The sequence below is a fragment of the Cinclus cinclus genome, chromosome 5 (genome assembly GCF_963662255.1).
Source record: "Cinclus cinclus chromosome 5, bCinCin1.1, whole genome shotgun sequence".
In the NCBI taxonomy this organism is placed as follows: domain Eukaryota; kingdom Metazoa; phylum Chordata; class Aves; order Passeriformes; family Cinclidae; genus Cinclus; species Cinclus cinclus.
The window spans coordinates 7,986,691-8,011,006 of record NC_085050.1 but is presented as its reverse complement, the minus strand read 5'-3'; the positions used below and the strand labels follow the sequence as shown (position 1 = coordinate 8,011,006).

At 42.1% G+C, this 24,316-nt stretch overlaps 1 protein-coding gene across 1 annotated transcript in view; it reads right to left on the bottom strand.

Moving 5' to 3' along the window:
* Positions 1–24,316, bottom strand: part of NSD2 (nuclear receptor binding SET domain protein 2) — a 98,979-nt gene that overhangs the window by 71,994 nt on the left and 2,669 nt on the right. The window contains exon 3 of the mRNA XM_062492627.1: positions 15,465–15,548. The gene's annotated coding sequence lies outside the window, so the exon portion shown is untranslated. The remainder of the gene's footprint in view (positions 1–15,464; positions 15,549–24,316) is intronic.

The following is a 24,316-nucleotide window of genomic DNA, read 5'->3' as shown; positions in this document are numbered from 1 at the left end:
TGGTTGCATACTAGACAAAAATCCCTGTATGACTTAATATATGGGATATAGATAGTTACTGAAGCAACCAAAAATTGCATATACTCTAAGTACTGAGTCCTGAGTAGCCCTGCAAAAGTTGTTTAATTCAATTATTTCATCCAACAGTCAAATAATCCACAGTCAAATTCACCACACTGTGAAACTAAGGAGTTTATTGATGTTGATATGCTGCATTTCCCAAGCAAAATTCCCACTGCAAACAAGGAAATAATAGCTTCAGCAATAAGTTTACAGATATTCTACTAACATACGAACATTTTCATAAAGAATCAATTTATGCCTGCAGCTAAAGCCATACTTTCCATGTGTATAGAATTTTAGTAACCTTATACATATATATATATGTGTGTGTGTGTGTGTGTGTGTGCGTGTACGTCAGCTTAAGTCACTAGCAAGGACTCTTTGCAAAATCTATTACAAACTTCACTGCCACCCTAGTGTTTACCTTCCTTGGATGTATGCAAAGGCTTAAAGCCAAACATATCTTCCTTTTTTTTTTTTTTAAAGCAAACTATTTAGCTTACTCAGTGCGGGGTGCACTAGTTCTAAATTTAACAATTGTTATAAACCAATATTAATGCAAATACCAATAAGAAAATATTAATGCACACAAAATACACGGGCTGATACTAGCCTCTTGCTTGCCTTATGCCTCTTTGCAAGAAGCCCATTTTCTCTGAAATCTGTTTAAATACGGTGTTTACCATCTCTGTACTTCTACTAGTGTTTACTCCTCCATTCAGCCGACATATTTAAAAAAAAGCCAAAACCAAAAAGCAAGTATAAATACGTTCAAGAAGTATGGCAAATTCCCTTCTCCACCCCCAGAGCGGTAAAGCCACAGCAGATGAGCTGTAACTATGGCCTTGGGAATACAAGTTCCCCAGGCTCTTTTACCACACAAATATCAATTCAAGTTACAAGAGCCCTGTCCTCTTACACTTAATGAATATTGAGCCAACGAGCTCGCACGCCTTCGCAGGAATCTTTTCTTTCCATTTTCCTAACAAGGCTCTCCTCCCATACCGGTGCAGGATGGACTGCAGAAGGGTGTAAGTGGAAGGATCATCACACCAGGGTTTAGTGGAGGAATAAATCAAACATGGCTTCCCCCTCCATACATTTCCAGAGTTACATTCACTCCTGCTGCCGTACAATCTCAGTCCTACCCGGCGGGAAGGGGCAGGAGCAGCCTCCACCCCCCCACGGCCTCGCCACCACGGGGGGGACATTTGCAGCCTCATTACCCCTTAAGGGGGCGGTTTAAACCCTGAGGAGGGTTCCCCCCCCCCTTCCCCATCGGTCGTGTCCCCCCGCTCCGTTTTTCTTTCTGATCTGCACTGATTGATCCCCCATTCCCCGGGGAGGGAGGTGGGACGGGTGGGCACCTCTCCTTCACCCCTTTATGCTGCCCCCGACCTCCCGCAGCGCCGAGGAGGAGGAGGCGGTCAGGGGGGAAAGGATGAAGCTGCAACAGCCGGGACTCCAGCTCGGCATCGCTCCTTTCCGCTCCTCCGCCACCCAAGAGTCAGGCCCAGCCAGCGGCACAAATCCTGCGGCAGCCTCCGGAGGGGACGAGGGGCAGGCGGGGGGACCCGCGGCCCCGCAGCGAGGGCCAGGTAGCGAGGGGAGGAGGGGGGAGCGAACAAAAAACCCTTCCTCCGGGGAAGGGGGAAACTGGAGCTGCGGGCTGCCCGGGCAACTGGAGACCGTAAGTTTGAGGGGAGCGGAGCTTCAGCGGAGGGGGAGTCCCCGGGGGAAGCGCCGGGGAGGGAGGGGGGTGCGGATGCCCCACCAGGGAACCCCCCCCCCCGTCCCCCCACGCCGGCTCCGCTGCGCTCTTGCCGAGCAGGACCCGGGGTCCCGGCTCGGGAGGAGGTTCCCGGTGCCCGCGGCGAGGCGCGGGGCCGGGCGGCAGCATCCCCGCGGGCGGGCGAGCCTCGCCGCCGCCGCCTCCCGCCGCTCCCGCCTCCCGCCCGGGGCCTGCGGGAACGTGCCCCGGGCGCCTCCTCCCTTCCCGCGGGGGAGAGCCAGCCGCGCTCCCGGCCTACCGACCTGTGCCCTAGCGCATCCTTCTCCCCGGGGAGCCGGGCGAGGCGGCGGCGGTATCTCGGTGCCGGGGAGCGGCGGGAGCCGAGGCGACACAGCGGCAACAGCAGCGGCGGCGGCGGCTCCGGCGGGTCCTGGCGGCGGCCCCGCCCCCTCCTCCGGCCAGAACCAGCGCGAAAAATCGGCGGCGCTGATTGGCCACCGCCGCCGCGCGGCCCCCGGAGCGGCCGTTTCAAATCCCCCCGCGCGGAGCCGCCCGCACGCGCGGCCGCCGGGAGCGCCGCCCGCCGGGAGCGGGGCCGGGAGCGGGGCCGGGAGCGCCCGGCAGAGAGGGGCGACCTGGCCCGGCCCGGCTGCCAGGGGAGGGAAAGGGAGGCCACAGGGCGAGGTGGGACCAGGCCCGCTTGGGGGAGCCTAGCTCGCCGCCCCCAGGTGGGAAACGTCCAGGGCGCGCCCACCCTGGTGGGAAACGCTTTTTTTAAAAAAAACATCATTATGTTGTTATTTTTCTCTGCTGGGTACGGGGATGCTGGCCGTGAGCCGTCCCCAGGTGCGCAAGAATGTGTTAAACCCACCCCCCTCTCCTCGCCCCCTCCCCCCCCCCCCCCCCCCCCCCAAGGGAACATAAGGAGGTCGGCTAAAATCGTTTAGTTTTAGGTATCTTTATGTTATTTTTTATCTCCTTCTGGCCGGCTGAAAAGTGCTCTCCTCACCGCTGGCCTCAGCCACCGTACACGTGCGCTTTCTGAAAATCCTGATTTAAGACAAATGTCTTGACTTCCCGTGCAACTGCACACAATTCGGAGGCTGTCGAATAGTTGTAAGAACCGAAGTGTGCCTGGCTGCGAATTACCTGGGCTGTCTCTTCTGGAAGTATGGCTTGGGTTTTGGTTTGTTTTTTTTTTTTTTTTTTAAGCTTGCATCGAAATAAGTACATGTGCTTGCAATTTGCCAATTGAAAATACCGTTTTGTTTTTTTTTTTTCTTTCTTTAGGTCAAATCTTTAAACAGTCATTTTACAATAGAAACAAATATTCTCCTGAACCGTTGCACCAGATAATGTAAAGCAGGTAATGGCCTGGTTCTTCAAGCTTTCAGTGGTTTAATAAAGGATTTATGGAGCACTGAGAGAACCTGTTTGTGTACAAGGCGGAGAACAGGTTCCGCGGTGCTATGGCTACTGTATTAACCTGGTAGCTAAGGACCTGTCACAACTCCTGCCAAAGGTAAACAGATGATAACTGAGGGAGGGGAACACACCAGCATCATGCTTCATGGATAATGGTGAAATAAAGCCATCTGTTGCAGAAAGGCTCAGACTGTTTATTTTCTTGCATGATCCTTAATTTACTTTCATATGTTAAAGTTGGTTGATGTTTTTAGGTGAGTGTTTAATGGTGGCTGTATGGCAGTTAGCAGTTAACAGTGCAAATTTAGTGCTAAGTACTTGGTAATGAAAATCTTAATCATTAGCTGATTAAAACTTTAGGCTGAAGGAGACCTGTCTGCAGTGATAAAGGTACCTTGTTTTACAGCCTTTCTGTGAAGAAAAAAATACACTATCTTTAAGGTGTTAGACAAACAAGTTTTTAGTTTCTGAATGTCACTGTTTACAGCACTGAAGAGAGAGATAAAGTGCCATTACATTTTCAAATAGCTAATTTGGATTAAAAGTCGTGACAGCTTTATCCAACTTCCTTTCTAAAGTTCAGTTAAATGCAGTCATAGAAAAACTAAAGGTACTTAATAATTAAAAATAGAGACACCAGTGTCGATACAAATAAATAGAAGTACAAGTATGTGAATTCTGTTGTTTACGTAAGGGAATATACAGACTTGCTTTTCTTCATAGTTGAACAATAAATCTAACATACTAAAAGTACAAAGCATGGGTGTTTTGTGTTTTCTGTTTTCCCCCAAAGCCCCCCAGCTTCCATCAGAAACATTAATTATCAATAATTTGCGTGATACAAATACTTTATCTACGTTCTATTGGGAATAAATTCTTCAGGCCTGAGGATATAAATGCATCTTTATGTATGACTTACAAAAGAGAAACAGATTTTCATTTTGTACTTATCACTAATGCATAATATCCTACAGATAATACAGTTCCTGTGTTTGCCTTCTGTGTCAGTTCTTTAAGGTGTAAGAAGAAGGATTTTGTTATCATGGTCAAGGTGACAAATCTTCCTTAGTCCTTACAATTCCTGTAGATTACTGGCCTTGTCTGTGAGACCAAGATTTACAGCCTTGTAATTACCTCCTGATAAACCCACCGTGCAGATATCTAGGAAAGCTTATGCTGGGAGTTAACACCTTTAACTGGAATACTATCAGTTTATATTGTAGATAGACACTGGTGCAAACTTGTCCAGTGTCTTGACCCTTCAAATAAAAATTGTGCTTGCAGGTTTTTTCGTTTTCAAGACGATTGGCCGCTTCCTTTGAGCTCTTATTGTGGTAATAAAGATACCTCATTTTCCCACTGCAGTACAGAAAGAGGCTGGTCCTTTGCAAGGGGGCACAGTTATATGACACTTCTGAAAACTGAGTTCAAAAAAGCTTTAACTTCTCAAGGTGTAAATGCATATGCAGTGCAGAACAAGCTTGTGCTGACAAATCACAGGCACGTTGCATTATACTTGAGCAATAGCTTTTAAAGAGTTGAAGGAAATGTTCTCTAATCAGTTTCTAGTAGTCACATTTCCCAGGCTGAACCTCTCGGAGACTTTGTTCTTTCATTATATTTCTCTGTGATTTTGAATTAGCCAATATATTTTAGCAGTTTTGGTTTCAATAGCCTATCCAAGAAATAGATGCACAACTAGAGCAAATAGAAGTATTCATTTATTAGTGATTCCTGTTTTATTTGGTGTCTAAAATGTTATTGCTTCTTACTTTCAACTTTTATGGCTATATTGTGTTAAATAGTATCGCAATTAATATCCCTTTTTCAACTTAAAGGCATTTAACTAAATGTAATGGTAGCATGCTGTCCTAGAACTATTTAAATATTTTGGTGATATCGGTTAGTTACTAGGCCAGAGGATAATTTGTAATTCGAGCACTTTTTCAAGCTCACTTATTCAGCAATAACTGAAGTCAGTGCCCCTGGCTTTAGGCATGTGCTGCAATTCTGAAGGTGAAGGCAGTTTTGTTTTGTTGCTGCTGCAGGGACAGAGAGAGTGCTGGACAAGCCACGGCCTTGCACTGCAGTTGCTGTAGTTCCACTGTGCTAGACAGAGGTCAGGAACAAGCAGCGTGTGTGGCATTACTCTGTGCAACAGTGCAGAGCTCCCTTCTTGGAGAGCTTGCTCAGTACTCTTGACAAGGGGATGGGGCACATTTTGGGGTACTTGTTACCATCAGAAGCGATGGGGACAGTCCCTGTGCGAAGCTTTGCCATTCCCCTGGCGAAGGCAAATAGCAAAGACAATGCAGTTCAAAAGCATGTTTAATCTCATTGTAGATCTCTGTGGCAGGAGCCTTGTGTCTACTTTTCTCTCCTGTGGATGCTAAGGATTGGTTGCTTTCTAAATAATTTTCTTGTACCCATTTTTATTTTTGTTTTAGAATTTTATATAATAATCTGTCTAGTATGTGTTTTCCTGCATGGAGATTATCTTGGGGCAATGCTAACTCAAAGTAGTGCTAAACTGAAGTTACGTGAGTGTAGTCCACGTGTTAATCAGATATTCCCAAATTAATAGAGCAGCACATTTGCAGTGTTTATTGTACTAAGGTGTTGAATCAGTACTGTATTAACTGTACAGATGCAGTTTTTTCTTGTTGCACAGACTTTTCCATGTATCAGGAGTAAACACTGAAGACATTACCGTTCAAACTATGAACACACTGGTAAAGTTAATGCTGCCCATTGTCCCATTTTGATGGAGCACTGATGCAGAGGTACCTGCTCAGTGTTATCCTTACTATCACCATGACTTTCATGCTGGCACCTGACAGCCAGTGCACTGACTTTAGCCAGCAGTCCATATTTTTCTTTGGATTAACAGAGAGTAATCATTGTTTCAACCTGTCTGAACCTATCCTTAGCTATGTTAAGTGCAGCTGGACATGGACACTGATCTTCAGCACGTCGGACTGTCTATCATCACAACTGTTAAGAAAAATCTTTATCACCATGATGTTTGTCTATGCAGCATATTGCATGCTGTTTAATATGGGCACAGGAAGCTGCTGATCTAGAATAAAGAAGCAATGCAATATGAAATTTAAAATCAGTGCTTCAAAATATTTTATATCAATTGTAGCACATTCATTGCAAAATGATAGTAATAAATGTGTTCTAGAGAACTTGGACATATATTTGCTAGTTAATTTTCATTCATGAAAATTTGTTGAAAAGGAAAATTGAAAAATTTGACGTGCATTAAAATCACTTTTAAATTATACTGAAAATGAGAAGGTACAGGCTTTTCAGATTTTGTGTAAGCCCATATAAAAATGGAGTAAAGGTATTTTTTAATAGAAAGTTGAATCCTTGGGAAAAAGACAATCATCTGCTTTGAGAACTTGAAATAGAATTAATCTCTGTCCAAATGAGGGACATCTTAAATGCAGCTACAGTTTATGGCTTAAATACTAACCAGAGTAAAATATGATTACCTGATGAAAAAACACAGTTAAATGTGAATCTTCTTCATACTGTGAGCCTGTTTACCAGATATGTTTTCAAGCAGGAAAAGACTGTAGTAAATGTCACTTTTATTGTTAATGCCTATTTGTGTTTGCATCATTTGTGTTGAGCAGAAGGAAGGGAAGTGTAATTGAGGGAGCAAAAGGAAGAGGAAAGTTGAACACGTGAGGGAGTGAGATACATCTTCAGGGCAAGACAGAGGCCATGAGAAAGGAAAATTGAGGAGCATGTCCCTGCTGTTTTCCAGTGTTGGGATGATAAAAACCAGCTGTGTACCAGTTCTCAGCAACTAACATGCTTCAGCTTGGTATAAGTAACTTCAGTGAATCAATAAATTTATCTATAGAAGTTGTATGTCTCTAATTATCTTCCCACCAGTATGACTTAATTTAAACATTGCTGACATTCAGAATAAAATAAATCTAGTCTATGTAGAAACACACAGCTTGAGGATTCAAAACATATTAACTCTGCTATCTATTGATAGCATAGACTGTGTTTCTAAACATAAACTTAATCTCACTTAGAAGTATAAATTTCAAAATACATTCATAATCAGAACTGATGTTTAGCACAACAGAGCAAATTTTTTTTCACTATATTTGACATGCATTTCTAGATCTTACAGAGTAAAGCTGTAGCCTTAACAAGCCAAGTCTTAGCTTTTGAGGAGCTGTAATATAGGTTTGAATGTTAAATTCTTCTGCATTTCAAATTGCTGACTTATGTGAAGATTAAACAATCTTCATGTAACTATTGGTCAGCAATAATCGCAATGTGGTAAATTATATAGCAATGGAAGTCTTGAAGTGTGGGGTTTTTTTTTCATTTTGGCAGAGAAGTGACTATTGATATTTCCACTCTCTGCTGAGGCTGAAGAATAAAGTTTGTTAAGGGTTGAATAGGCCAGATAGATAATGCTACTACTGTTTTCAGCAGATGCTAATGCAGTGTTTTATTTTGCACATGTATTAATCTTTGCTGCCTCAGTACAGAGTAGTGAGGGTAACTATGTCGGTCCTAACGGTTAATTTCATTCTTTTTTAAGGCATGCCATTATTCTGTTAACAGTAATTGCTCTTTTTTTTAATGATTAATTTGATCACATGAACTGTTTCTAATTATGTTGGTGACTGGCAATTTCCTGTACTGAGAAATTGTAGTTGGGATCATATGCTATTTACTCAGTGTATATAGGCTTTGAGAAAAATGCTCACTGACAGACATTTTCAGAAATTGCCACTAATTTCAAGAACTGTTTGGAGACTTTATAGAAGATGCTTAGCACTTGTTTTACACTGGTGTTGAGTATGTGCAAATGTACTTGACAAACGAGGGCTGAAACAACTGGTTGTGAGGCAAGGATGAGCAGGATTGCAAATGCAGGCCTGTCTGCTAAATTATCACCTGTGCTGTCACAGCCCTGAGAACTGAAAGGAGTGGGATGTGTTTCTCGTGCACTGTACAATGTTCTTACACTCAGCTGGAGATGCTGACTGCTGTTAGCTCTGTTGCTCGCTGCAGTCACTGTTCATGAGCAGCCGGTGCACCGAGAGGCTCCCGGCAGGGAGCGAGGGCTGCTGGGCTGCCCGCAGCACTCACACTGCCCTGCACACAGCACTGACCCGCGGTGGCACCGCTGGCTCCAGGGCCAGACCTGCATCCGGTTTACAAATAGCAGAAAAACAGCACGCTGTCTCACCTGCGTCTGCGGCAGCTGAATTAAACTGTGATTCAAATGAAGAATGTACCCAGCAGAGAAGAAGGGTGCTGGGCTTGGCCTGGCCAAGGGGTAGGACACTGCCTGCAAGAACAGTCACCCACTCTGTTGTCTCATGCTGAAACTGGGCATGGTTGTAGTACCACTATGCTAAGAATAGCATCATTCCCACTTTTGCAATTGCTACAGCAACTGGGTGTGTAGTATTTGCTGAAGGGCTGATGATATGTGCATCTTCTGGGTCTGAGCTCATTCTTCAAAGCTGTTTGCACTGGTTCCACAGGATGTGATAGGCACTTAAATGACTTTCAGAATCAAGGGGTCTATGATTCAAAGCCCCAACTTCTGTCTCACCCCAGAAGTGCTTCAGAGGGCCCAGAAGAGGTACTTTTGCCTCTTAGTAAAAGTACGCCACTGATAGCATCATCAAGAGCTGCAGTACCAGGATCCTGAAACTGAGCATTCTCTGGTAATCTGACATTCAAAGCCTTCAAAGAACACATTCAAGGCCTTCAAAGTGCAACCAAGTGCACTCAACATACTGTCTTAAATGCACATTCTACACGTGCTCCTTGCTTCATCTACACTTGTAAAACTGTTACATTTAACTTGTATTTGTAATGACTCTGGCCAATAAATGTACTTATCAATAAGTAATCAATAATAGTAGTCTCTGCAGCTCCAACCATGTAATACAGCTGTAATGCCCAGTGCCTGTGGGGACTTTAGTCTAGCCTGCTGTAGATCTGCAGGAACAAAGAGCTGAAAGCTTTTTATATTTGCTCCCTGATTTGACTGTACCCTGTCCTCAAGGATTCTTAGTGGTAAGCACCCTGTAGGCCTGATATGGATATGGGCTTCACAGTAAATTAAAGAACTTCATCACATGTTCTCTGGCTCATTGGAGTGGGACCTGTGATCCCTGCCCATTACACACAAGCTGCCTCTCCTGCTGCATGTTGCCCTTCCTAATTACCTTTGCCACCTGGTAACGCTGGGGCATTTATCTGTTTGTGAGTCAGCTCAGGCACTCCTGCAGTTCTCAGCCACGTGTGCAGAAGTAAACCAGCTCCCTTCATGAGTGGATCACAAGCTCTGCTTTAGTCTTTTGAGACAGAGCACTTCTGCTGCCCAGCTACAATCCATTGTCTGCCTTCATCTGCCTGGTGCCATCCTAATAAATTAGGAGGCATGTGCTCAGAATTTACCACTTTGCTGACTGTATGAACAGCAAACAGAAGTCAGAAGGATGCTTTGGAGATGCTTTTTACAATGCAATATAAACAGAGCGAGGGGGCCTCTTTAGAAGTCTGTGGATATGCCCACACTGGCATGGTTGCTTGGCCTAGCTGATTCGGGAAAGAACATAAAGAAATCATTGATTCCATGGGAAACATTTATCCAAGAGTTGTGTTCAAACAGCTTAGGTCTCAGAATGGAATTCTATTTTGATAATTGTCAATATTCATTAAAAACTTACTTTGACTTCTGAGAATTAATTTCTAGATTGGTTTAAATAACCAGTTATAATATTCTTTTTCATTTTTTTCATGGCATTGTAGGCAAATTAATTGTATGTTAAGCCTTGAATAATTTTAAAGATTTAATTTATGACCCAACTATACTTGCCCTTTAAAAAGTTCAAAGGGCAGAGGCTTACAAGCCTTACATGTTCATACGGAACCAGCAGAGGAGTCCTCAGTATGTGTATGTCCTGTAAGCAATATTGAAATATAAATGTTAAACGATGTGTTCTGATGGTAAGAGCCGTGGTTTCTGCAAACCTTTTGCACATTCATGTGTGTGTGCCAGGCACACAAGCACTCTGGGGTTTGAAAGATGACCCCCTTTTGAACTATAAGCATCCCATCTCAGTATGATTCCCAGGGAGAAAAGCTTGTTCCAAGCACTTTGGATTTATGTAGGCCCTGTGGAGTTCACTGGTGGGTTTATTTGGCAGGTGGGCCTTATTAACCTGCCAGCAAGGGACTGTTTGACCTGCTTGGGTTTGTAGAGCTTGTAAATAAAGATTCTGTCAGGGAAGAGAGATTCTCTTGTGCTTCAGACTATTTATATCTCTTCTAACTGTGGCTGTTAAAGCTTATAAAGAAACAGAAGGTCTGGGATGTGAGACAGAAAACCCTGAGGGAGTTTTAAGTGTTGTATTTGGATTGCTGTGTTAATATCCTAAAATAAACACAGCATGCCAGAAAATTTGGAATATTTTTATTGTAATTATTATTAACTCAAAGACATGAATTATTGGTTATTGAATGGAGCATGGCTGAGCCTGCTGTAGGGGACAATAAAATAACCTCTTAATTTAACACTAGCAGCTATTGGCAATCAATGGGAACCAGACATTTAATCAGCTTCATTACCCTCTTCTTTTTTTTTGCTATCTTTTTTTTTCCCTTTTTTTGCATTGGGTGCAAGTTTAATAATTGCTAGTATTTACATTTTTTACAGCTCAGGTTAATAATGAATACAATAAGTTTAAAATAAAGTGCAATCATAATAAAACCATTATAGACTCTCCATCAATAGAATGATTTTAATTAGAGAGAAATATTAAATTGAAAGGTGTGTTGTATTACAGATTGAAAAAAGTCTTTTTAAGAAGTCTTTTCATCTGTCTAGTGCAGGTTTAATTATGGAGCCCTTTCTAACTCTGCAACATGTAATTTTTAATAGGTGTATCTTATTTTGTGAAAAGACTGCTATTTTATTTATATTCCTTATAATGCAAGAAAATGTCTTTCTTTTACTCAGAAGCTACCAGTTTGGACTAGCTGAACAATTTTTTTGGAAAGGTTTCCTTCTGTTTCAGCAGGCTTACTCAGACACTCGAGTGCTACTGCAGATCAAATGACACCGAGTTCAGTGTCTGCCAGAGTTGAGATTTTGAGTCTGTATTCCTTGTTCATTAATTTGAAAGATGATTTTGTAATATTTGTGCCTTCTGTCCTGCATGGACTCAACAAATGTTTTATCTTAGTTAGGTTGGACTGATCTGGTACTTGGGGATTTTGTTTTAAAATATTTTATATTAAAAGTCACCAGTTTACAGAGAATCTGTTGAATTTACAATTGCAGACATACTGTCTGCAAAAGTATTTCATCCTTGAGGTGCTGCAGTGGCCCAGGAGAAGTCACTATTGAGGAAGGACAAAGAGGGTATTACTGCTGATGCATTGAGTAGAGAATGGCTTCCAAATTTTTCTAGTCCCCAAAACTTTACAAGTGGAAGCCACTTGGGAGAATTATGAAGACAGGCTCTTTCTTCTTTAGTTCCACCTCCCTGCCAGAGGGCATCTCTTTTGTGAGCTGGATGCCCTGGCTCCCAGCCCTGCTGTGATGTGGGACTGGCAAAGTGCTGTGCACCTGCTCCAGGGGATTAGCCACTGGTGACAGCCCATACCTAGAATTTCCTCCACACATGGTATTACCCTAACAAGTGAGTCAGAACCATTTGACTTGGAGCTTTTTATAGTTGTTATTGAGGGTAATGATAATCATCCTAATAAAGTAGTTCTTAAGCTCTCATACTGAATAGTTTGCCATTGGTTGAAGAAGATACCAAGCTGCCCTTCACTCCCACCCCTATCAGCTTTACCAGCAGTGGCAGAACACTGTTAAGCTTTTACAATCATCTGTCTTTACAGTGGGAAGTGAGTGTTGTCTGGTGGATGAGATACCAGGCTGAGGCCAGAATTGACTCCGCTAATTAATTCACCATTGGGAAATCTAAGACTATATTGCTTCCTCTGCTGTTTTGATTTTCCTAATGATAAATACATTCATTTGAGAATTCAATAAACAGCTCATGCTGAAAATCAAGTATGCCAGGATTGGTTTGCAGAACTGGGCTTTATGTTAAGTGTTCTAGTCCAAAGTATTAAATACCTGTACTGTATTCCTACATGTTGATATGCTAATCGATTACAGAAATAATATTAATGGGTTTTTTCTTTTGTTTGCCACTTACAAGCCTTTATGTCATTCTAGTAGAACACAGTTTTTGATATGAATACCATATTTTTTTCCTTTGAAAATTGTCCATATATAGTTCAGGAAATAAATCCTAAATATGATTCCACCCAAATATGTCTTTTTGCTTTTTACCATTTTCTCTTCTCTTTTTTTATCTCCCCCTCTTCCTTTTTTTTTATTTTTTTTTTCCTTTCCCCTCCCTTTCTGCAAGTACATAAAAAGAATCAGGCACTTCCTGCTATCCCCAAGCACAAATTTAGTTCCTGGTATATCCATTCTAATGTATTCAGGAAGGAAGAAATAATGTTTCTGAGGCTGTAGTGCTTTTACAGTGGCTGCAGTATCTGTAGCTCAGACTAGCTCCATACTGAAGGAATTGTGTAATGTTTGATCTTTGGAAGTAATAAGGAACATGCCAATTCATAGGTAAGAATAATATGGATTGTGCAGTACAGTGAAGCAGACAAATGTTGCTGCATAGAGGGGATTACTATCTGCTAGAATAAAACAATTCATACCAGCCACAAAATTCACTGAATAATATTTTTTTTTTTCTAAAATAAACCCCTCCATTTCCTGGTTAGGATAAAGTAAGACTGATTAGGTACCACTTGTAAAAGGTGGTTTTTATGAAAGAAGAGGATGTTAAGTGCTCTAGAGGAGAAGGATTTGCAGGAGAAGCATGATAAGATAAAGATTTGTCTAAAATAGGACTGGGAAATGGCTAAGTAGGAACTGTGAGCTGAGTGTGTGGGAAGAAAGGAGGCAAGCATTCATTTCACAAATATTAAGAACAGAAAAAAGGCACGGGTGGAGGGCAGATTTTTTTTGTTAGTCTGCTTTAAACTGACCTGTTGATTTCAGTTCCTGCAGGGCATTAAGACTGTTTTCAGTGGGCTTTTAATGTATATTTATCAACCAGCTTGTTGTGAAGTTTCTATCGGCTCTTTCTTCTAACTACTCTCTTTGCCTCACCAAAAAAATCCAAGAAGTGACAACCAGCTTGATTCACCATTCAGTTTAAGATTATACTTGATTTTGATCCAGCTGCTTTGCTTTAAAGGTATCAGCTGTTAATTTTAAGCAGCACACTGTACTGCACACTCGTTTTCACCTGTGAGCAGCCAGGTCCAATGTGACCTCACACCCTTACAAGCCTTCTCCTGGCTCCCATGGCAGCAGATGTGAGGACAGAATAGCACAGAGTGGGTTACACTGTCTGTGTGGGAGGGAAACATCTGCCTGGTAGAGCAGCCTTTTGTGGAGTATATCGAGTTCTGGCCCTGTTTTGCCATAAATTAGCTGGCTTAATAAACATTTCCTGCAGCCTTTAGTAAACAGACTGTCTCATGCTTGAACTTACTAACATGCTCTTATCTTTGCTATAAAATGTATATAATCATGAGAGATTTCCGAGTGACAGAGTGGATTTGTGAAAACATCCGCATAATGTTTTTCCACTTGCTTTCAGCTCCGTTCATGGATTTGCTGGCTGAGACAATGTTTGGAGTAAAGTCACATGATCAATCTGCATTTTCTTGCAGTCTTCCTGAGCTTTTGCAATATTCTTTTTCATGGCAGGTGTTCTGTTGATCTATAGATCCAGGCTCTCTCTTTTAAGGGTAATCAAAGTTGTACAGTGTTTAGGATTTCAGTCAGAGAGATTGTCAGAATTAGAACATTCCTGAGTGAAGGTCATATAAATCAATCCTTCAGTTATTCCATTTTCAGTTTCATTGTAAGGAACAGTCCCCTGCTTCCAGTGAGAAAGCTTATGGTGCTAGAATACTGATAAGATGATACTGCATTGAGAGTACATTTTCAACTATTGGATGAAATCTGCAATGCGATATATGACATAAATGCAAGGGTCTGAGTTGAACAGCCTTGAAATTGTCAAATTATAGCATTCTAGGGATGAGGCTGGTTTGCAGAATCATTGAATCCTCTTTAAAGCAGAAAAAAATTTAATGTGCAAAGTAATAAAAGAGGACTTGTAGTAGAAATGTAAAAGAAAAACACTCAGGCTATCAGATCATGTTAAACAGGTTAGCAGTGTATTGTCGTGCATGCTTAACACAGGGGTGTGATTTTTACCTGGGTAGCAATGCACAAGTACTAAGATCACTTTTCCTGCTTAAAATACTTGTGATGTTGCTTGTAATAACATAATGTAGCTAAGTAGCCATTTGAATTGCTTGCAAAATTGTAATACTGAGAAGGAATTTGGCGTAGGGATCAGACTGATGGGATTTGGTGTATGCTGCCAATTACTCAGGTTATTGTCTAAATTCCATCAAACATACACCCTATATGTACTCCTAATGTATATATTGAACCTGAACTCACAGGACAGAATAAAGCAAATATTACTCTTTGAACACACTCCTACTCACTTAACCCTGGGGAAATTGCTAAAACGTGCATATCTTTATTTATTTACTATACACAGCCCTCCACTGACATGCCAATATTCCAGGCCATGTGTGCTCCAGTCTATTTGTTCCCTACCCTTTAACTAGCTCTGCACTCCCACCAGCTTCCCCCTGGGTTAGACATATTTGGTTACTGCTCAGCCCTGATTTGCATGTGGCTTCCCCCAGTTCCTGAGCACCCCTGCCCTGTGAAGAACTGCAGCAGGGAGGAGAAGGAGCTCTCCAGGGTTCTGCTCAACCTGAGGTGCAAGGATCTGGGTAGAAGTTCCTCAAATCTGGCCTTCAATCCAGCCAGCTTGAGTCAGCTTACAGAAATCCCCAGTGGTATCACATTAGTAAAGGCTCTGCACTGCAAGGCTAAAATCGGAAAAAGGAATTCTGACAACTCCTTATTTACCTGCCTGCATTGTAATGTTCTGAGTAGTGCCCTGCTGGTGTGGAGCTTGCAGTCCTCCTCTGCTTGGTGTTTCTGAAGGGATGGTAGACAAGTGGAGGTGGGAACGATGGTTGTGGAGGAGGATGTGACAGACTTCCAGGAGCAATGAGGAAACTGTGAACTCACCAGAAGTGGGCCTGCATCTGATGGATTCAACTTCTGAGGATCCATTCAGGAGCAATCTCATCATGCTGGGAATTGCAGGTACCCCTGAAGCAATGTGAAACATAGCTTTTAAACAAAATTTTTAATAGGAATTTTTAAGGAGGTGTCTTCAACGTTATCTTTCTGGTTTTACTGGAAATCTAACAGCATCACCTTTTTATTGGCAGCTTCAGCAGGGACATTTGAAAGAGTCAGCATGCTGAGTCAGTGCTACCTGATTGATTGACCTGGACTTGGGCTATACAGGAAAAATATTTGCACGGTTTTTACCTTGCATCAAGCCTGCTGTTCCTGAGTGTAGGAACTGAGGGATGACAAGCTTAGGACAAAGCACAAGGACCACAAAGGCCAGGGATGATAACCATGTGAAACACAGAAGAGCCAGAAAGAATGGGGAAGACATAAAGGGGCACAATAAGAAGTGCACTGGGATATTATGCAGCTCTTCAGGAAACAATCACAGATGTTAAGCAGCTCATTAGGGAAGAACAAATCTCTCCATAATACTAGACTTGACCAAAACAAGCCTGAATGTGAGTGTGGCTATGTGAGCAAGGGCTGTGTGTGCCTCTGCAGTGCAGAGGCTTGAAGGCAGGTTTGCCACCAGCACACATGAGCTGGGACATAGTGATGTACAAGTAACCTTGGTGACAGAGGCAGGACTGAAACAGCAGATTCACAGCGCCCAGCTCTGTGCTCAGACCACCAGACTCTGTTCTGTGTGTGTTTATCAGCAGTGATGAAATACAAGTCACTGCTGCAGGCAGCAATGCTCTATGCTCACCCGATTTGTCATTCTCCTTTCTTAAGCACTCATTTCTGACTATGAACAGACATTGGATAAAGGGACTCACGGGCCTTTGGTTTAGCCCAGTGTAGTCATTCCAGTTTTCATGATGCCAGCTGAACCCTTCATCCACCCCAAATAAAGAACAGGATGTGGCACTCTAAGTTTCTTTGTTTACAGTGCCTTAATAAATTCTAGAACAAATGTACTCAGTTTGGATGCAAAAGAACATTCTCTTACTGTCAGCTCTACAAGCTGGTCTTGATAGCTGATAGGTACTGAATTCTTTTTGTCCTGTTCATCAAGGCAAGGAAAGCTGTGGAGGCAAAACCTGTAAATTTCTTCTGCAGTACCTCTTCCCTGTCTCCACATCCTGCCTTAGCACTGTCTGCAATTCTTACCTTCAGCAGGTTTATGAAATGTCTCAGGTGAATAAAATTATATTGTAACTGATACAGGAGCAGGATTGGAATTAATTTAATCTTTATTACACTGAAATTAAATTAGTTGTATTGACAAGTCAGTTATGAAGGGAGCAAAAGCTACAATATTTTTTATACCCATGTTAGTAAAATAACTTGATAATCCTGATATGTTGTATAAAAAGATTATTTTTGTGTGATGCTGTTATTTACAAAATAATGTAAATTTATGGATTGCATTGGTGTTTCTAGGCACAGAATTTGCTCCCAATAAATAATCTGTGACATCACTTTGCTTCAGTAAAATTTCAGTTTATTTTCATTTTATTCATCTGCTTTGTGATACCTAAGTTTGCCATAATAAAGACTCTTGGGGTTCGAATTAGTGACTTTTGTGGAACACCATTTACCACAGTGATTTGAGATAAAGGTCAGTGCCTTCAGGAACCTGGAAAATACTTGGATTGGAGCACAGTGCGGTTTATTTAGATAATTCCAAGTTTCAAACAGAAAGGTAACATATAGTGAGTAATATGATACTCACTGTCACTGGAAGAATATATTATCAAAGCCTGTCCTAAAAAATTCTTTTAACCAGATCTGTCATTTTTCATTTAGACAATGTTGACTTGTTCATCTTTTTGTTTGAAATGTGTTTTACCACACACACACACACAGGAAACCCCAGAGTAGTCAGAGAAAGGAGATACCTTTGAGAATCATCCCTAATATATTTCTATTAATCTAATTGGAGTAACAGCCACAGTATCCAGCCTATATCCTCTGCAAGGAGAGAAATGCAGTTCCATACACAAAAGGCATGGTCTGGTTAAATCAATTTCTATAGCATCTTGTCTCCACATATTTCAGAGCACCATCCTTCTCAATTAACGTCAGCTCTGCTCTGGGAATACTCTTTGGTAGTTAACTGTTGCTGTTAGAGAGCTAACTTCAGATTGAACACAGCTGGCTTATGTATTTTGCTGTTAATAGTTTTGGTAATGGAACAACAAATGCAAGGGGAACAAACTACTAAGCAGAATGCAGAAGATTTTCAATCCAAATAAATCAACCTTAAGGATAAGAAAACCCAAATGTAAATTTCCTTTGACTGTCTCCTGATAAAAAAATAAATTACAAATGTCAGGTAGGTCTGGTGGTTTTCTTGTTCCCAGATTCCTAAGACTTCAGCATATTGCAGGTTCCACACATGTCTCTGTGCAAACACTATTATTTCTAGAATATTTCATTTCAAATTCATTCTTTGGCGCTTTTTTACTTTCATTTCCACTTACATCAAAGTCAAACAGAAACCACTCAAACAGCCCATCTCCTCACAGAGCACAGGAATGGAGAAGGAGCAGATACGAAGCTCAGGGAGGGTATGACGAAAACACGTAATGCAAGTGTGAGAAAGATCACAGATGAAAGAAGAAGAAAGCTAGCTGAAGAAAGGAGATGAAGGAAAGCATGTGCAAGGCAGATTTTTAACACATCTCAGTCTTGCTGTGGCTTTTATGGCTAATTAATTACCCACTAGAGGGAGATCGACTGTAACTTGTTGCCAGGTGGATTATGGCAGAAGTTGGAAGTTTGTAAAGTGCAAAGAGGAAACACTGTGGTAAGAAAGCAAGGGAAGATGCAGGTTCCTTTCCTTGGTAGAGTTTCATTCTGTGTAAGGTACCAAGCGGACTGAGATCTCTTCCCTTTCTGACCTGGCTTTAATATATATCTACACAAAAATCCCCACCTTTATTAACCATTTTTTTCTGATGGTGAGAGGAACACATGGAGTTTAAAGGTGGCAGGAACAGTGTAGTGCTTGTCTAGGCCTAACCAAACTGCCATAGGCCTCCAGCATGGGGCGAGCCATGCACAACTCAGTCAGTGCCTCGAGACGCCCTGACAGTGACCCTTTGGTCCACCTCAAACACATCCTTGGTTCCAGGTTAGGGCTTGCATCTCACAGCTTTTATTAGCTGCCCATGGGTAATCATTTATGGTCTCTTACTCTCCCCTCTATTTGTGCAGAACAGAGGAAGCTTTTAACATTCAAAGCAGGCTTAGGCATGTCCTTTCCTCAAGGGAAACCAAGAAAGGAAGCAGTAATGGATGCTTAGAATTAGAAACAGATTATAGGAAAAGTATCTCCTACCCATTTGTGTCATTCCTACTTCTGAAAATCAGTAGCTTAGGGATTTCCTAATTTCCAAAGAGGACATAGCAGCTAGACAAGCATGTGTCAGGGCCTTCATTAACCCTAGCTCCCTTGAGTGTGTCTATTTTTTTGTTGAGCCTATTTATTTATATTTGGGGATTTTAGAACATCCTGTGGCAATGATTTTAAATGAAAATATATTTCCTTCTGTTCTTTTTTAAACCCTTCTCCCAGATAATATGGCATTACAAGCAGCAATAATAACCATTTTTTATTCACTTTCCTCCCACCTTCATTATTTTCCAGACCTCCCTTCCTGTTGCAGTACAGAAATCTACCCCCACTCTGGCTCCACTTATACTAGGATTTTTGAATAATATGAAGGCTTTTCAGAGTCAAGCTATTAGCAGTGAAAATGGTCTTAACTCTAACCTTGCCTTTCTGTATAAGAACTGTTGGATACAGAAGAACATAATGCAAACTTGGAAAAGATGCATAATTATTTCCACACAGGAAGTTTGCAGTTGATAGTTTGGTGTCAGAGATAGAAATGACTAGTCTAACATGCCATGAACTAAGTCAGAGCCCAAACAATTATCTAATGCCTGTGAACCTTCAGGGTCAAAATATACTTTCTGCTACCATGTGCAATGCCAGAAAAGTTTGCTGACAAACAGCAGCCATCAAAAACACTTCTTCCTCACAAACTCCATGTCATAGTTCCCAAAGTGGTCTGCGGTTATATTCTGCTTACCTTCAAATTCCCTCAAAAATACTACAGGGGGTTCTGGGCACTACTGGTTCAATAACTCTGGTTTAATAATTATTAAAAACATGGCATGACTTAATTTATCAGTGGCCTGATATGATCCTTAAACAAATCAGGTTAAGGTAAACGTAAAACAATGAATTTGCAAAAATCCAAATATATGCAACACATTCACGTTGCTTATCCAAATCAATCCACAGAAAAGAAATAGGGTATACAGGACATTTGCAGACCTAGCAGAGCAGCTGGCTGTGCTCTGTAAGAAAACCAGGCACAGGTGCTGGGATTGTGCCCAGGGCCCTGATTCCCAGCTGGCACGCTGAAAGAGGCTTCCTGCTCAGGGAGAGTTAGATGTCTTTTCTTGGGAGGAGAGGCCTCGCTGAGGGGAGGAGGTTGTTCCCTTGGCACAACAGGGAAGCACTGCTAGCTGAGCCAGATTTTTGTTGATAACTGTTGGGCATATTTCCTTTTTCAGCTGTTGGATTAGTGATTAGAAAAGAAAACGATTGATATGTGTCATACTGGAATGAGTGGGGAGCTTGCCACCCTGACTGATGAGCAGGCTGGAGGGCTCACTTTTACCTGCTGCACAGATTGGTTCCAAAGAGCTCCTCTCGCTCTGTCCAGCTGATGAACTGCTAGGTATTTGCAGATCCCAGCTAAGCCTTCAGTTTGTACACAAAACTCCCTCTTGAAATTGTTTTCAGAGGAGAGTGCCTGCTTTGGGGGACTTCCCCTGGATACTGATCAAACCCAATGGTAAAGCTCTTTTACATCAGCTATGTATTTTCGTACATACACGACTTGCTAGTCACACTTTTTGCACACATGCAAACAAGATTAAAGTATATAATGTGTTACTGAGAAAATACCTAATTGCTTGAAGGTAACAGGATGTTTGGGGGTGAATGCCTCCCAAGTCTGTCTCTAGGGGATACTATAATAGTAATAAAGTGAATAGAGGCCTAAGACAGGCAGGAGAGAGGTTGCTGATTACATGGGAAAGCCCAGACAAAGCGTCTTCTGTTTCTGGTGCCTGAAATTCAGCCACACAAGAAAAAGGCAGGATACTGGCAAAGCACCACTGGGATGTTGTGCTGATGGCGCTTTGTTGTTTTTCTATAGCTTCACATCACATTTTAACAGGTATTTCCCCTCAAGATTCTCATATATCTACAAATCAAGTGCTGTCAACAGAGCTGCCACTTCACTTGCCTTGGAGGTTACCATTCTTTCTGTCTCACAAAAACAAAGATTAAAATGTTCATTTTTATCTCTGTCCAAGATTTTTATGATGCTATCTGGCAAGCAACAGGATTTGATTTTACAAATACATAACTGCACTGATCCTTTACCACTCTGTGTGAATGTCTCTGATAGCAAAGGGACATAGCATGCATATGCATGTGTAGGATTGGGGCCCAACAGCTTAGGTCCTGCTGAGGTCAAGGCACAGACATCCAGACAAACGCTGATTTGGAAAATTTACAGTATAGAGGATGGTTGTAGAAAGGGAGAGTGCACTGACCATTCCAAAGCAACCAACTCCTTTTTAAAATCTCTTAATCTGCTTTTCATTATCTCTGTGGGGAGGCCTCTTGAGAAAAGCAGCTCTTTGACTTGAATAAAGGAGGGGCTGTGGGCTTGCATGCTAGAAAGGGGAGGTCATTGTATGGCAGCTCGGAAGATGGGAGTGTTAGTCAGGTCAAGGAGAACAGGATGAAAAAGTGTGAGATCTGTGTTACAGGCTTGGTCTGGATTATGAAAGGTAGAAGGTTTAAAGCTGAAAGGTAAATAAGCGAGAGTGAATTCAAAGGTTGGAAAGATACATTCCTGTAGGGTTATTCAGGCTGACTGTAAGGGAAAAATATGAGCCAGAACTGATAAGATCATCACCAAAACCAGGAAGAAAGAGGTAATGACAGTAGAGGCCCGAGAAGGCTAAATTCTATTCAGGAATTTTAAGCATCAGGCTTCAGCAAATGAACATATCCATCTTTAATATTTTTCACTCGTTCTTTTAACAGAAATGCTTAGCTCTGCTCACCTGCCCTGAGGCAGAGAAAGCACGAATATGCCTGGGGGACAATATTGCATTTTGTCTGCACCAAGTCATATCCAGCTGTGTGTGTGCATGAGCTGGCTCTAACTTGATCCCCTCCAAACCAATACTTAACCATAAGCAGCCTCAGCCTCGCAAAACTGCTAAAGAAAGTTACATTGTTGCAATTAAAATGGCCCTTGGAAGCAGCACATTTTTCTACTTTTGTAGTACAAAGGTAAAAATTCTCCTAAAATGGTGTGCTAATCTTCTGTTTTTTCTTTAATGGACACAAACTGAAAGATATCTCTGTTTTGCAGGGACCTCCTGTCTTTCCAGTATTCCTATAACACTGCCTGACTTCACCACGAATTTTGTGACACACAAGAAGTACAGGAACAGGTCTACAAAATCTGGGATGAGGTGGAGGAGAACCTCCCCAGTCACATGCATTTCTGGTCCTGCTTCTTCATGGGTGCATAAAAGCAGTAGTGGCAGATTTAGGGCTTTGATTGGCAGTAACACAACATTTGGTGTTTTCTTGAAGACCTAATTCTGAGAGGCAGATCATGACATAAGATTGTTGGTTTTCTGTGTTTCTAATTACAGACAGGAACTTGCAAACCATACAGCCTAAAAAATCCTGGAGGCAAAGAATAACTCCAAATGCACAGTTTTAAAGCCTGTCATTCATAAAACGAAACTGATTCATTTGGAGGCACAACAGGTTACTTAAATACAGCATTGATGATTTTGCAGCAAAATCTCTGTCTCTCATATCAGCTGGATAACAGGTGTGTTTGTAACACTAGAGACTCCTTTTCTCCCTTCCTCTGTATATCTCAAACTCTAAATCAATTTGCTTTTTACAGCTACATTCACCCTTTTTTTGTTGTGCACATGGCCCTGCCCTCCCTTAATTCTGCCTTGGCCAGAACCTTGTGGCTTTCTCCCGTGTGTTCCTCCAGTGCTCCAATCTCGCTTTGTGCGGTGGTTCCGCAGGTTCTCCGCCTGTTTCTTTCACGTAAGCTCCATCTGCTGGGAAAAGGGAGAACCTCGGTGGTTTTCATTCTCAACTGCAAATGCTTTTCCCTCAATTTGGAAAGATTTTCAAAATTACCTGTTTCAGCTCCCCCAGCTGTGCTCTTGCCCACTTGAATGCCAAATTTAACTAATGAAAACCTGATATGTTATTTGTATGGCATTTTGTGTTGCTAATCTGGGTAAAGCCTAAGCAATCTTTTAAAATATCACTTTTTGACTTGAATTTGAGCAGGTAGATAATTATCCTTGGATGAGGAATGACTGCAGCATGTTATTGCCATCAGGACACTCTCCGTGTGGCTCTTCAGGGCAGTGTTTGAAGAGGCACCCAGGGCAGCCTGTTTCTGTGCTAATGTTATGTGGGGTTATGTGTAACCAGTGCCGCTTGTTTTTGGCACATTTACAGACAGGAGTGAACTTGTGACCTGGACGTACATACAGCAAATCTGTAATCCAGCTACCACTTGAACTTTTACATTTGGGTGTAACACTGACAGGGCAACAGGCTTCAGTGTCCCATGAATCTCTCCTAAAAATACACGATAATGAATGGAAGTATTTTTTTAAAAACCTACTAATAATCTGTTGCCTTTCTCCCTAGAGTAGAAACTTAATGCAACTTGCTACACAGCAATGTCTCCCCCCACCCCCTCTTTACATTTACACTGAACACTGGTGAATAAAGATGAGGTTAATCCTGTATTGTTAAACCTATTCAAGGAGACAACCTGGGGGTTGCCATGGAAACAGATTCTGCAGCCTAAAAGCATAATTCTACTTTTAAGGACTGTCTCCAGCCCTGAACTGATACATAGCTTATTGAGTCACAGTGTGTACACAAACACGGATATTGCAGTGGTGAAATGGCAAAGGTGCCTCCCAACTCATCAGATGCTAATTATGCCCCCACCTCCACCCACTTACAGCCCAGAGCATCAAACGCTGCATCTCCTCCCCCCCACGCCCTGAATCCCATCTCCCCGGCCCTTCCTGCCTTTGCTGCCAGCTCTGTTTGTCATCAGGGCATGCTGGGGAACCAGGGCCGTGTCTGTGTCTCTGGCAGGAGTGTCACAGATTTGGTACTGTCACACAGCCACTGTCACAAGCTACAGGGCACCTCAAGCTGGGAGTGGGGGGAGCTGCTATCAATCCTCAAAAACATCAACAGGATCTAGGAGTGCTTCCTGGGCCATGTCTTCAGAGAAGGGGTGACAAACTTACCGTTCTCCTCCCTGGTCATATAAACATTTGCTCCCCAATTCCTACATAGATTTCTAAATTTCCTCAATAGATTCATCTGCTCCTTTATCATGTCTATGCAAGTAACACACAGCCCTAGGCTTGTTATGTGCTTTTATAGGTCTTCCACACCATACCTCTTTCAGACAAGCTGAACAGTCTGCCTTTATGCTGTCACTGGGCTCTGCTCATAAAGCAATAAAATACATATTCCAGTATTCATCCAGCCTATAACAAGCATCAACATTTCCTTTCATTTGGAGGTTATTTTGAATCAGTTTAGGCAACTTCTATCTTGATTTTGCTTCTAGTTAATATCCAGGGGAAAAAATTATATTTCACATGAAATATTT